This window comes from Cryptomeria japonica, chromosome 4 (genome assembly GCF_030272615.1).
Source record: "Cryptomeria japonica chromosome 4, Sugi_1.0, whole genome shotgun sequence".
Lineage (NCBI taxonomy): Eukaryota > Viridiplantae > Streptophyta > Pinopsida > Cupressales > Cupressaceae > Cryptomeria > Cryptomeria japonica.
In genome coordinates this window covers 246,491,277-246,504,219 of record NC_081408.1, presented here as the reverse complement: position 1 = coordinate 246,504,219, position 12,943 = coordinate 246,491,277, and the positions used below count along the sequence as shown (strand labels likewise).

The 12,943-nt window shown below is 39.8% G+C and overlaps 1 pseudogene; it reads left to right on the top strand.

The window, feature by feature from the left end:
• LOC131875062 (sirohydrochlorin ferrochelatase, chloroplastic-like) overlaps nucleotides 1–12,679 on the top strand; it is a 57,335-nt pseudogene extending 44,656 nt beyond the window's left edge.
• Nucleotides 12,680–12,943: the final 264 nt, after the last annotated feature.

Below are 12,943 nucleotides of genomic sequence, written 5' to 3'. Positions count from 1 at the left end.
TGCTACTAAACTATTCTTGAACTATTTAACCATTAACTTGCTATTCTTGTTAACTCTGCTATTAACCTTTACAAATGAGAAGATTCGAGCCTTTTATAGACAACTCTTTACAATGAGTGGCTCAAATTGATTCACAATCAATGGCCGAGATTACAAAATGGAAACCCTAATTAGGGTTTGTTAGAACAACTCCTTTTCGGCCAATGAGAAAATTACATTTAGGTTCAATATTGAATGTGAACCAATGAAATATGAGGGTAGGTAGCTAAAAGTTTGTGCCTCCATATGATGAGTCAAGTGCATTGTATCTAGACATACTAACATGGAACCTTTTGATTGGTTGAGTGATGACAAGGATGCCATCTCGACTTGCACTTGTAGACTTGATTCATCATCATGAATGAGTATTGAGTAATATCTCTTGATACTCAACATTATTCAGTTTTCTCAATGTGATGATGATTGATCTTCCCTTATTGATAGTCTTTGACTTGAATTCCTTGGTCTAGTTGTGAAATCCTTTGTTTTGAGCTTAGATTCCTCTTGTTATCCTATGAAATTTCTTGCATCCTCCTCCTTGAATGTCTTGCATTTGTCCTCCTTGAAAGTTGTGATGGTGTTGACTCGCCTTGGAATGTAGAAAATTTCTTGCCTTGAGTGTGTAGAACATGTCTTTGTTGTTTCTCCTTCATCCTTATGCTTCCTTTGTATTCCCTTGCAATCATACACTTCACACCTGATTTTATTGTGCTATTGTCCTCCAAGTCCTGATTGCTGATGTTGAGGTTGAACTTGCAGTCCAGAAAGCTTTCTTTGCTGATGTTGAATAGATAATGTTCATTTTTATTGCTGTTTACAAGAGGAAATTTGTACTTTTTGCCCAACAAAGGAAAAATTTGTACTTTTTGGGGGTCAATGGAAGTGCCATCGGACTTTTTAAATGGCAAAGGAAGTGCCATTGGACTTTTTAAATGGCAAAGGAAGTCATTTCAAATTGTTATCTCCCGCTTCTTGTTACCAACCTTCTTTAACTCGATCTTTGATTTCAATCCTCATGTCAATCTTTCATGTCAAAGGAAAGGTTGCATTTGTGGTGAGGCACAAGAAATGTTTAAGTCTCTAGCTCCATTCTCTCATGCTCTTCCATTTACCATTATCAATTTACCTTCAAAACAACTCTTTGTGCCCAAATTAGACCTCTAAAAAGTCAAAAAAAAATGTATTCTAGGCCAGATCGGTGATTGAAAAGGTCAAAATCATTGCTTGGCAAAGGAAGTAGTTCGCGATTTATAGATCAAAGGACAATTTCGGACTTGCCACTAGAAGTGCAATCGGACTTTTTGGGTAGCAATGGAAGTCATTTTGAAGTCATTTCAGACTTTTCCAAGGGCAAAGGAAGTCATTTCAGACTTTACAAGGAGCAAAGGAAATGATCCAACACTTATCCGAATTTTTATTGTCACACTTGTTTTTGCACACTCGATCAGCTCTTCTCTCATTTGCACTATATGCTGGTGGTACTTTGGGTTTCATTTGCAGAAGCAAGTCTATTTGATCCAATATTGCTCACCTTATTACACTCAGGCAAATCGGTGTTCTGTGCTTTATTTGCACAAAGTGGCATCTTTCACCTTTGTTTTTAACAAAACCTCTCTTTGCTTGTGAATCCCAACATCCTTAGTGCATTGTTGATTAATCCTTGTTGTGATTGTATCACTAAGTTAGTGAGGTCCTTCCTTCATGTTGTCTTATTGAGAAAATCCCGTATGTTGCAATAGCCTTCCTCTTTTATTCACCAATCAATTCCTCTTGAGTATGTAGATCTTTTCCCTTGTGTTGAGGAGTTCCCATTCTTAGTTTGTCATCATCTTGTATTCATTGTATCACACAAAAGAGAACATCCCGAATCAAAACTTGAGAATAAAAATAAGATACAAGTAACTGAGACAAGAGAAATGTTAGTTCATAGCTTAACAACATTCATGACCATCATTGTCTACCCAAAATCATTTCTAACAAACTTCTTCATAAACCCCTCCTTTTATTGAAACCTGGCAAAAATTCACATCTGCTGCTCTGTTATTGAATCTAATTTGTTCTGCAACTTGATATCCTTGTCTCAGAATCTGCCATGATTTATTTGTATTTTTGCTGTAACCTGCTTCTCTGATTCACTTCTGAATGCATTTTCAGATTTTGGAGAGGCTGTGTATAGAATGATGGAAATTTGAGGAGATTCATGTAATATGGAGTAGAAAACCCAGAGTGCCTTGCTTCACATTCACCTCTACTGCTAGTATTTGCATCTGTCTTGATTTGCATCATACTGTGAATAATTGTTTGGACCTTCCCTTTACTGCTGTAACTGGAATTTGCAATCTGCTCTCTCTATGATCTGATTTTGAATTGAAATCCCAAATGGTTTTGTTTAAGTGACACATCTTTTACTTCAAAGGCCAGCTTCCTTATTCAATACTGCTACCTATTGCCTTATGTTTCATCGTGGATTTAAGGGGCTTGAGCATGTGTCATGATGGTGAGGTGGTTGCTCTTTTTTTTGGTTTCTAAATGCCTTAAAACTTTTCTTCTCTCCAAAGTTTCGGTGGGGCCCAAGCATGCTTGGCCAAGAGGGATGAAGAAATGTGGTAAAGAAAGGCCACGGGTGAAAGGGAAGTAGAGGATGTTGGGAAAAGGGAGACATAAGGGGTTAGGAAAGGGAATAAAGGGGTGAGGAAGGCGGTAAGGGGTAGAAGGTTAAGAGCTGCGGTGGGTTAGGAATTAGGAAAAGGGAGTTTGGGGAAGGTGATAAGGGAGGTGACGGGTGATGAGGAGTTATAAGGAAATAGTCAGGGGCTGGGTGTAGGGGGTAGGATGTAAACTAGGATGGGACCGGTTTATGAGAGGATAGCAAGGGGTTCACGGTGGTTAGGATAGGATAAGGGTAGGAAGTGGGTAGGGGAATAAGATAGTGAATGCGTAAGATAAGGGAGTAAGAGGTTAGTGGGGGTAAAGAATATGAGATGAGGTTAGGATGTAGGCAAAGGTAGAGGTAGGTAGGTGTAAGTGTAGGTGAAGGTATAGGTGAAGGTAGGTGAAGGTGAGGGTGAGGTAGAAGGGTAGGTGATGAAAGAAGATGGAGAGATAAGGGATGTAGGAAGGGAGGGGATAGAGGAAGTGGAAGGAGATGGAAGGTAAGGGAGATGGAAGTAGTAGTGGAGGTAAAGGTAAAGGTAGGAAGGGGAGTGGGAAGGTAGGATGGTAGGTAGGAAGGTAGGTGGATAGAGGTTAGAGGGAAGGAAGTGAATGGGATGGAAGGGTGGAAGGGAAGGTGAGGGTGAATGGAAATAAATGGAAGTGGAAAGGGAGATGTGAGGGATGTGGTGAAGGCATAGAGGGGTGGAAGTGGAAAGTAGAGAAGATGGAAGGGCTGTGAGATGAAGAGGGAGAGATATGGAAAGAATGGAAGGGTGAAATGGTGATGGCAAAGGTGAGGAATGGAAATGGGAGTGATCGGGTTTGGGAACCCACTGGCAGTGCTGGGAGAAGTGGAAGGGATTATGCCCTGGCTGGGCAAAGGAAGTGTTGTCAATGCCTTGGTTGCTGATCCAAGCAATCAAAGGAAATTTTCATACATTAGCCAAATTTAGCATTTCATCTCTAGTTTTGCAAGCAAAAGATGATCATTCATTTCCTAAGCCTTGACAACTGACTGACCTCACTTATTCTAGAGAGGGAGACTTGGACTTGATTATCTCTTGACCAATTACACTTCTTCAACCCAAAGGCTAATAGAAAAAGACTCTACCACTATCCTAGAAAGCAGAAAAAAGTGGGGGTCCCCGTTTGCAATGGGGCAACGTGTGAGTACGTCACAAGAGTAACCAATGTGACCTAGAAAGGATTTGACTCTTGCTACATTTTCCAATGCCTCTATCTGTACAGTGACCCCTACTTTGTTTGGGTCTTTCTTTAGTCCTGCCTTACAAACTATGTGGCCAAATAGCTTCCCTTGGGGTACCATGAATCTACACTTTTTTAGGTTCAATGCCAAATGTGCCCTTCAACACCTTTCCATGCATTCTCGAAGTGCAGTGAGATGAGTCTCCTTCCTGTTGTATATTGGCCAATTATCTCGAAACGCTTTGAAATTCTCTATGGACATCTTGTCAAAGATATGTAGAATGATACGCTAAAAGGTGACGGGGGTGTTGCACAAGCTAAACGACATCTTGTTGTATGCATACATCCTGTCGTCCACCACGAAGGTACTCTTGAGTTTATCTTCCTCGATAATGCTTATTTAATTTTATCTGGAGAATCCGTCCATGAAGGAGTACATCTCATGGCTTGCTACTTCCTCCAATATGGTGTTAGTGAATGGGATTGGGAACGAGTTTTTGATTGTTACTGGATTGAGACACTTGAAGTCCACACAGATTAGTATTTGGTTTGCTTCCTTTTTCAGAGATATAACAATTGACGAGACCCATTCACTTGTTTCCACCTTAAATATTATGTTGGCTTCCAACATTTTTTCAATCTCCTTGTGTACCTTGGCGACGTAGTTTTTATTCATCCGGTAGGGCCGCTTTTATACAGGTTGTGCACCTAGTTCAAGGGGAATTCTGTGTATGCATAGTTTCAGTGGTATCCCCTTAAGTCCTTGTATGTCCACATGAAGGTGTCCTTGTACTCCATGAATATTTTGAATGTCATTGCCTTTAGTACCAAGTTCCAATCGTCACTGATGAGAATCACCTTCGGCTTGCCCTCATCACCCAAGTTTACCTTGTACACATTCAACTCTTCATACTTCATTACTTTATTCAATACAATGGGTAGGCATTTCATCCACTCATGCCACTCCTTATATTCTTCATACTCCGGATGGAAGGTAGCACTCTCTGTAACTTCATTGATTTCTTCGATCTCCATGATTTGTAGCATGTCGTACTCTGGGTGGAAGACTTTGTAATCCTCCATCTATCAGTGAAATAGCCCGCTTAGAGAACTTGTTTCATCCTTCGAGCAATCTTCCAGCTCCAGTTCCTTTCATCATTTGGTTCCATCCTCTTCTTTCCTTCCTCGATACTCCACTCTTTGTCTTCAGACTCTGAGTTAAAAGAGGATAGTTCTTCACTCACCACCTGATTCCTTAGGTTGATGATGTACTTCCTTCCCTGACTCTCAATTGAGAGTGTGTTCGGCTTCTAGTTGTGATCTATCATGGTAGTGATTAACCACCCTCTCTAAAGGAGAGCCTCGTATGCCTTTTTTTGTAATGGGATGACAACAAAATCCAGGAAGGACTATGTGCCAATTGTTACCTTCTGTGCCATCAAATTCACCAATGGCTTAATGCCATGTTGGTTGGCACCCACCAAGTTGAAGGTTGGCGGCCAGAGTGTAGGTTTTCCAAGGCTCTTCGAAGTTTCCTCTGGTAGTACATTGACTCTCGAGCCTCCATCGATGATGGTGTTTGTGTTTTTTAATTTCATTCCCTTAATTTCCATCTCCATGACAGTGTTTTCCTACCAATGCTCATCGTCAACAACATTTAGTCACTCACCCTATCCCCTTCACATGGCAGTTTCTCTGTCAGTTTCTCTCGTGGCTTGTACTGTTTCCGATGACTATAGTTGTCATCACCGACACTAATTATATTTGTAATCGCCATTTTTAGTTGTGGCATGGTTTGTAGAAGGTCAATTACCTTTACGGGTATTGTGGTTTGCAACACCTATCCTACAATGTTTTTCTCTGACTCTGACTATAATGGAGTATTGGCGGCTTCGTTTGAGACTCTGCTTTCATTCGCCATTGCCTATTCTACATCGGCTTTGGCTACCTGAAGTCTTTCTTTCTTCGTACGGGGATCTAGATATATTGCTTTCTTTGTTTGTGGCTTGGTGATCGCCAATCCTTCCTCCTTTGGCTCTTCCATGGCCATCATATTTACCCCCTTCTACTTCGAGTAGTCGACCTCTTCGTGATTTCCAGGTCCATACCATTTGCATAGAAAACATGTGTTGTTATTTTGACCGTCTAACAGTTTTGCACAAAGTGACCCCATTCATTACATTTTTGGCACTGGATCATGCTTCTCTTCGCGTCTTATTGTATTCTTCTTCGTGGGTATTGTTATTATTGTAGCAATTTGTCATTATTCCCTTGCCTATTATTATGGTACCTGCCAAGTGATGCATTAGGATTGGTAGGTGGTTTTGGTGGTGTGGTCATTGGGTTGCTTGTTCCACTTGGGCAAAGAGCGCTTGTGTGCTCCTCGTTTGTAAGTTGTACGGGTATTCCTTAATGGAATGTCCCAATTATTAGTAGATGCCGCAAAATAATTTTTTTGGACAAGTGGTTTTTGTTTGACCTACTTTATAGTCAGCGCACCACATTTCCTTACTCTCCTTTGAGCTTTCCTTTTCGGCCTCAAATTCCTTCGTCATTCTCAGTGTATCCTATTAGAGGGCTTGTACTGTTTTAGTTTCACTGTTGCTGCTACTCTCCTTTGTACTATCATCATCACTGCCTTTCCTCTTTACTCAGGATGTTTTGTTTTCACTTTCAATGTCCATTGCTCGATTGTAGGCATCGGTGTACAACGATGGGGGTACCACCTTCGTTTTCTTCCTTAGCAAGGGGATCAACCCCTCGATGAACCACCGTTTCTTCAGCCCATCGGTTGGCTAGTTCTCCATTTTACCCAATAGCTCCTCGAGTCTACGATTGTAAGCTCGTACATTTTCATTTTTCCCTTGCTTAGTGTTGTAAATTTTTGCCACAATTTCATTATCCCTCAACAATTTAAACTCCTCTTGGAATGCCTTCTTCAATTGTTCTCAGGATCGTGTATGTTCATCATCCAAGTCTGTGAACCAATCAATGGCTATTCCCCGCAATGTGGCAGGGAATGACCTTAGCCAATAATCTTTATCCTCTTGATTGCTAGCCAACCATATGGTCTCATATGTCTTACAGTGTCATATTGGATCCTCTGATCTGTTCCCTATGAACTTAGGGAGCTTATGCATTTCCACACTTGGACTCATCGGGGGACCATCATTCTATGTCAGTATGTACCATATAATAGGATTGTTTCGCTCTCGCCCATGTTATAGTGCTTCGCTTGCACTCTCGATAGATGGAATACTCGAGGAGTTTTGAAGCGTGTTTTTTTTGGTCGTCGAGTATTTATGCCATTAACTCGTAGAGTTTTGGGAAAAACTTGGTGAGTTTTCAGCAAAAACTCAGCTGCATAAAAAACAGAGGCCCAAACACGTAAAAAAATTATCTAAATTTTTTTTAAGTCAATCTCATTTTCTTCATCAGAATACATACAATTAATATAACAGTTAAGTATATGTTTTATTCCTTTTTTATATTTTAAGTTATATTTCATGTATGTGTTGACAGGATGTTTGAGAGTGGTTTCAAATCTCCAGGAGTTATAATGCAAATTCTAGGTTTTAGATCTTTTAAATTTTCAGACAGTCAAATTTCAGTTTTCAGCAGGCTCCTATCAACATTCTCTTGCTCTCTCTATCTAACTCACTTTATCTACCCCAAATTTTAGACGTATCTATCTCCCTATCACTCTTCCTCTATCCCCTATCTCTACCACTCTCTATCTCACTCTCTCCTCTCTCCCCCAAGATCTAGACCTATCTCTCTACCCCTCTCTCACCCTTAGACCCCCGTGAGGGGTGCTACCCTCAACCTAATTTTGGCGAGGTGGAGAAGCTACATCAAACTCCTAGGACTAGATCCTCTAGTTCTATCTCTCCCTTGGTTTTCACTAAAGCTAGGAAGAGGAAGATGTAAATTTTTTGTAGTATTTACTTTTAGTTTTACAAGAATAATTTTCTATTCCATTTTGTTTCAGTCTATCAGCCATCAACATTCCACAAGGGGATGCCATTTTGTACCCAATTTGCATTTAAATCAATAAAATATATCTAGACTCAGTTTTTTTCTTTTGTATACTCATTGGATGCATCTCCTCATTGAATTTTGCAAAAAAAATGCACTTTATTAAATTTAATCAATTTTTTAAGTTGCTGAGTTGTTCAACTATGCTCTCGGCCATGTGGGAGCCCTCTACATGTCTACTGTCAGCGTCCTCGATACCTTGGCTACCTTCCTCATTTTTGGATTCCCTCCTCCCTAAGGTCTTTGGTTCAGGGTCCCCTATTCTTAGTTCTTCTCTTATGGATAGGCTCTCAATGCGGTGCAAATTGTGTTCAAAAATTTCAGCAGCCTCGCTTTGGAAGTCCCTACCTTCGTTGTCATTTTTGTCACGTACAGACCGTACAGATGGGCTACTTTCTGTGGAGTCAGTCCCTTCGTCCGACATTGAGTGTACAAATTGATTATTTGCTTGGTCGGCAAGATCCTCGTTTACTTCGTACGGGAGTGGTAGGTTCCTAGCAACTTCCGCCCACTCACTCCACGGACGTGGTCTCTGCCTCTCCTAGCTATAGCTTCGGCTAACACTTTGCTCTTACTCTTTGTTGGACTCTGGGACTCCTCAACAACTATTCTCCATAATCGCTGCCATCTATCACTTTGTTCCTTGATCCAAAGAGATCTTCTCATTGATCCCTCTCTATCCTCTCAAGTGTTTCTTTCCATGTTTGGTCATAGGGGCATTAATTGCTAGGAGTACGACGTCTGCACTTATCCCTCTTGTCTTCCTCCCTATGGTTTCTCTCCTCATACGGTTGTAGTATCTATTGCTGATGCTACTTTTGGTTTTTGTCCTCGTGCTAGTCTTGGAGAGCAATGAGGTTATGTGCCAACAACCTTGTCAATCTAAAAAGGAGACGATCGACGACGCCATTCACTGTCAGGCTGTCCTATACACTGCTCCTAGGGACCTCGTTTTCACGAACTTCCCATCACTGTCAGGCTGTCCTATACACTGCTCCTAGGGACCTCGTGGTCTCTGCCTCTCCTAGCTATAGCTTCGGCTAACACTTTGCTCTTACTCTTTGTTGGACTCTGGGACTCCTCAACAACTATTCTCCATAATCGCTGCCATCTATCACTTTGTTCCTTGATCCAAAGAGATCTTCTCATTGATCCCTCTCTATCCTCTCAAGTGTTTCTTTCCATGTTTGGTCATAGGGGCATTAATTGCTAGGAGTACGACGTCTGCACTTATCCCTCTTGTCTTCCTCCCTATGGTTTCTCTCCTCATACGGTTGTAGTATCTATTGCTGATGCTACTTTTGGTTTTTGTCCTCGTGCTAGTCTTGGAGAGCAATGAGGTTATGTGCCAACAACCTTGTCAATCTAAAAAGGAGACGATCGACGACGCCATTCACTGTCAGGCTGTCCTATACACTGCTCCTAGGGACCTCGTTTTCACGAACTTCCCATCAAACGTACTGGCTGATGGATGCTTCTCACAAGTATACCAAATTCTGTGTCAACTTGTCTTGCCTTGGGTCTTCCTCTTCCTTAATTGAATCTGGTCGTTCAATTGGTTGACCCATTACTCTGCTATCCTGTCTATCGTCATTCTTAGTCACTTAGATCTCCAAGTTCGAATTGACAATGACGCGAAAATGTTTACTCCTGAAAGGAACTTAATTGATTACACAAAGTAAACAAGATACAAAATCATACCATACAATAATTCCAGATAACAGTAATCAACACCATAACATGGCAAAAAAATGTGTTCTTTATTACCAAAGTATAATGTGTGTAATCATAAATGTTTCCCGATACAACAATCAAAGTATATATAGTGCTCGATAGTTGTTGGACTCTGGGACTCAACTATTCTCCGTAATCACTGCCGTCTGTCACTTTATTCCTTGATCCAGAGAGATCTTCTCATTGATCTCTCTCTCCTCCCGAGTGTTTGCAATACGTTTTCTTTCCTTGTTTGGTCACAGGGGCATTAATTGCCAGGGTACGATGTCTACTTGTATCCCTCTCTTCTTCCTCCCTATACACAAAGTAAACAAGATAAAAAACCATACCATACAATAACACTAGATAACAGTAATCAACACAATAACGTGATAGAAAGATTTGTTTATTATTATCAAAGTGTAATGTGTATACAATCATGAATGTTTCCTGATACAACAATCAAAGTATATATAATACCCTGGTGGTTGGTTAAGACTACCAACTGTCAGCAACTACCAACAATCTTTTGGGAACAAAAGTAATTACACTACCAATTATTATACTAACAATTTATTTATGATTATGAGAACAAAAGTAATTACACTACCAATTATTTTACTTAAAAAAGTAATTACAAAACCAATTATTATACTAAATATTTTGCCTTTGCACACTTGGTTTGTCCATGAAATCAAGAGACTTAAAATTCTTTAATACTGCAAGATTCAATCTGAGCTTCGTTGCATGACCTCGCTCTTACAAGCATCTATAACAGACACCCTACTAGAAGCAAAATCAGAGAGACTGTGGGACCTCTCCATCTGACACTATCTTAACATCAGTTCTATGCTAGGCTCAACGCTAGAAGGTAACTTCTGTTTGAATATGATGCCTTTAGGTCTATACTATCTAGTCATACTAAATTTGTAGGGGCAACATTATAATAATAAAAAAAATCATCCAGGAGCTATCAGTTGAAGGTAGAGAATGCTACCAAGGAACTATCAACTTGAAGACCATATTACATTTCTACAAAATTACAAATAAGAAATGACTACCATTTACCATCTCCCTAGAGTCTGAACTGGGTTTCGACAATTAGAATACACACAACAACGAATATACACCCTACTTGATAGGTCACTAAATCAGAAACTCACCCAACACAAAATATCGTCATGTACACACAACCCAGAGTTATAATACACACATGGAGAGAAAGCCTTATATCTCGCTGAACTTCAACCTTCTAAAGAATAGCATTGCAGTCCAATTTCTGTCTTCTATTGCTTCAGTGTCTTTCCCAAATCTAAACGTATCCCATCTTAGGTCATGCCAGAGATAAGGGACAGTCTTGTTCCTTTCTTTTGTGGACAAAATCTTTGTCATGGTTGTAGTTGTCCATCTAGGAACCCAATGGCAGTATCTCATTCCCTCAGTTCGTGCATTGTCTGTAGGTATTTGCTAGTGATGAATATTTTAACAGGTCAGCTCAAGGTCTTGTAACTTAATGGTATGTAGTATGGTTCAGTCCCCACTAAATTATTCTTACACATTTGTCCTTCTTTATCGTATGATGCCTCCTCTTTCTCTGATATCTTCTTTAGTGTTCTTTGACTCTCCAATCTTCCAAGAATCTTTTCAGTTTGGCAAGTCACATGACACATCGTTCTAGATCATTTCAAAGTAGGTTTAATCCACATAATGGTTGCCCTTCCTGTAGTCATGTTTAGCTGTTAAAATTACATCCGAACTAATCATTCCAGGTTGGAAGACATCTGCCATGTCATCCACCACTGGCCTTATCACATCACTATTGCCAGGTTAACATCTGTGCAATTGGCATCCACATCCACTATTCTTCATGCCATGCTTTCTAGTGTGTGCTCATGATTGACATGATCCATGGACCATCAAAAACTAAACCATATCAAGGCATCCTCACTTTTGACTTGTAAGTTGAAAGATCAACTCTGCTAGTAATGAATAAAAAAAAACCACACCCTACTCTTTGGAAGCTTAATTTTCAATGAGTGACTTTTATTGAGGGAGTTATATTTATTATTGGGTGCACCCATTAATGCTTGTTTCTGCATCAAACTTGCAATCACTTTTCAGTTGCACCCTAGAAATTTATTAAAATCTCATGTAGATTCATAATGTTTCTCCAATTCCATTCTCCCAACAAAACATAAACAAACAGGGCTGGTCATTGCTGCACCATTTAGAATAAGCACGTCTGCCGATAAGCCACATTTATCATATCTCCAGACATATTCTGTAACATTAAAAAATCTAAACAAGGTTGAAACAAGTTTTTTGGGTTAAATGTTCCAATTAATTATGCCCGTTAATTACATTTAACACTGGCACCTTTACCCTAAATGAGATCTATCAAACATTTAGGCCTCTGTTATTGAAATGTGGTATATTACAAGTTAGAACTTTTTCCATTTTTTTAAATTGGATAGAATAATAGAAATAATTCACAGATTATGCAGATGCATGTAAGGATACAACCTTGAGGTCGTTAGTGAAGGCCTTAGATATCATTACCTTGTAATTATGCTTCACCATGTAAGCCAAGAATATCTGCATGTAGAATTTAAAACTTTGGAGGAATTAAAAATAATGTAATTGAGGATTATATGTGTTTGCTGCTTCAAATTCTTTGAGGCTACGCGTAGTTCTTTGTGACTTTCTATGCTTATGCTTATTTTACTCAGTCACTAGTTCTCATTAAGTTACTTCTTTGCAGAATGTGGTTGAAGATCGAATCAAGTATTGTTTAAGTCAAGTTGCTGGGGATTCAAGTGAGTGTGAAATGTGTTCCGGAAGTGGACAATGCCAACAACGGTCAGCATAGAAATTACACAAGAAAATTGACGCTTGAACCAACATATTTATTGCTAATTCTGAAATCTTGCTATTCACTTTTGACAAGCTTCAAAGTGGTTAAACATTTTCTGATGGTGATTGTACTTTATAAATTGATTCAATCGTACAATAGTTACAGTTTGTAATCCTCCCTTTTGTAAATGCCCTAGTTTTTGCCCTAAAATCACAATTCCAAGCTCATTAAAATTGTATTTTAGTCATATGATATATCTAATTCATTAAGGGAATTCAACCATAGGAGAGAGTTAGGATAAGGAGACATGTTAGTGTGCCATAAATGATCCTCTACCCTACGCCCAAGAGCGGATATACCATGATACCATCCCTCTTGGCCATCATGTGGCCCTTTGCCATCCATATGAGGGGGTGTGCCTAGTGAGGAATCCCATAG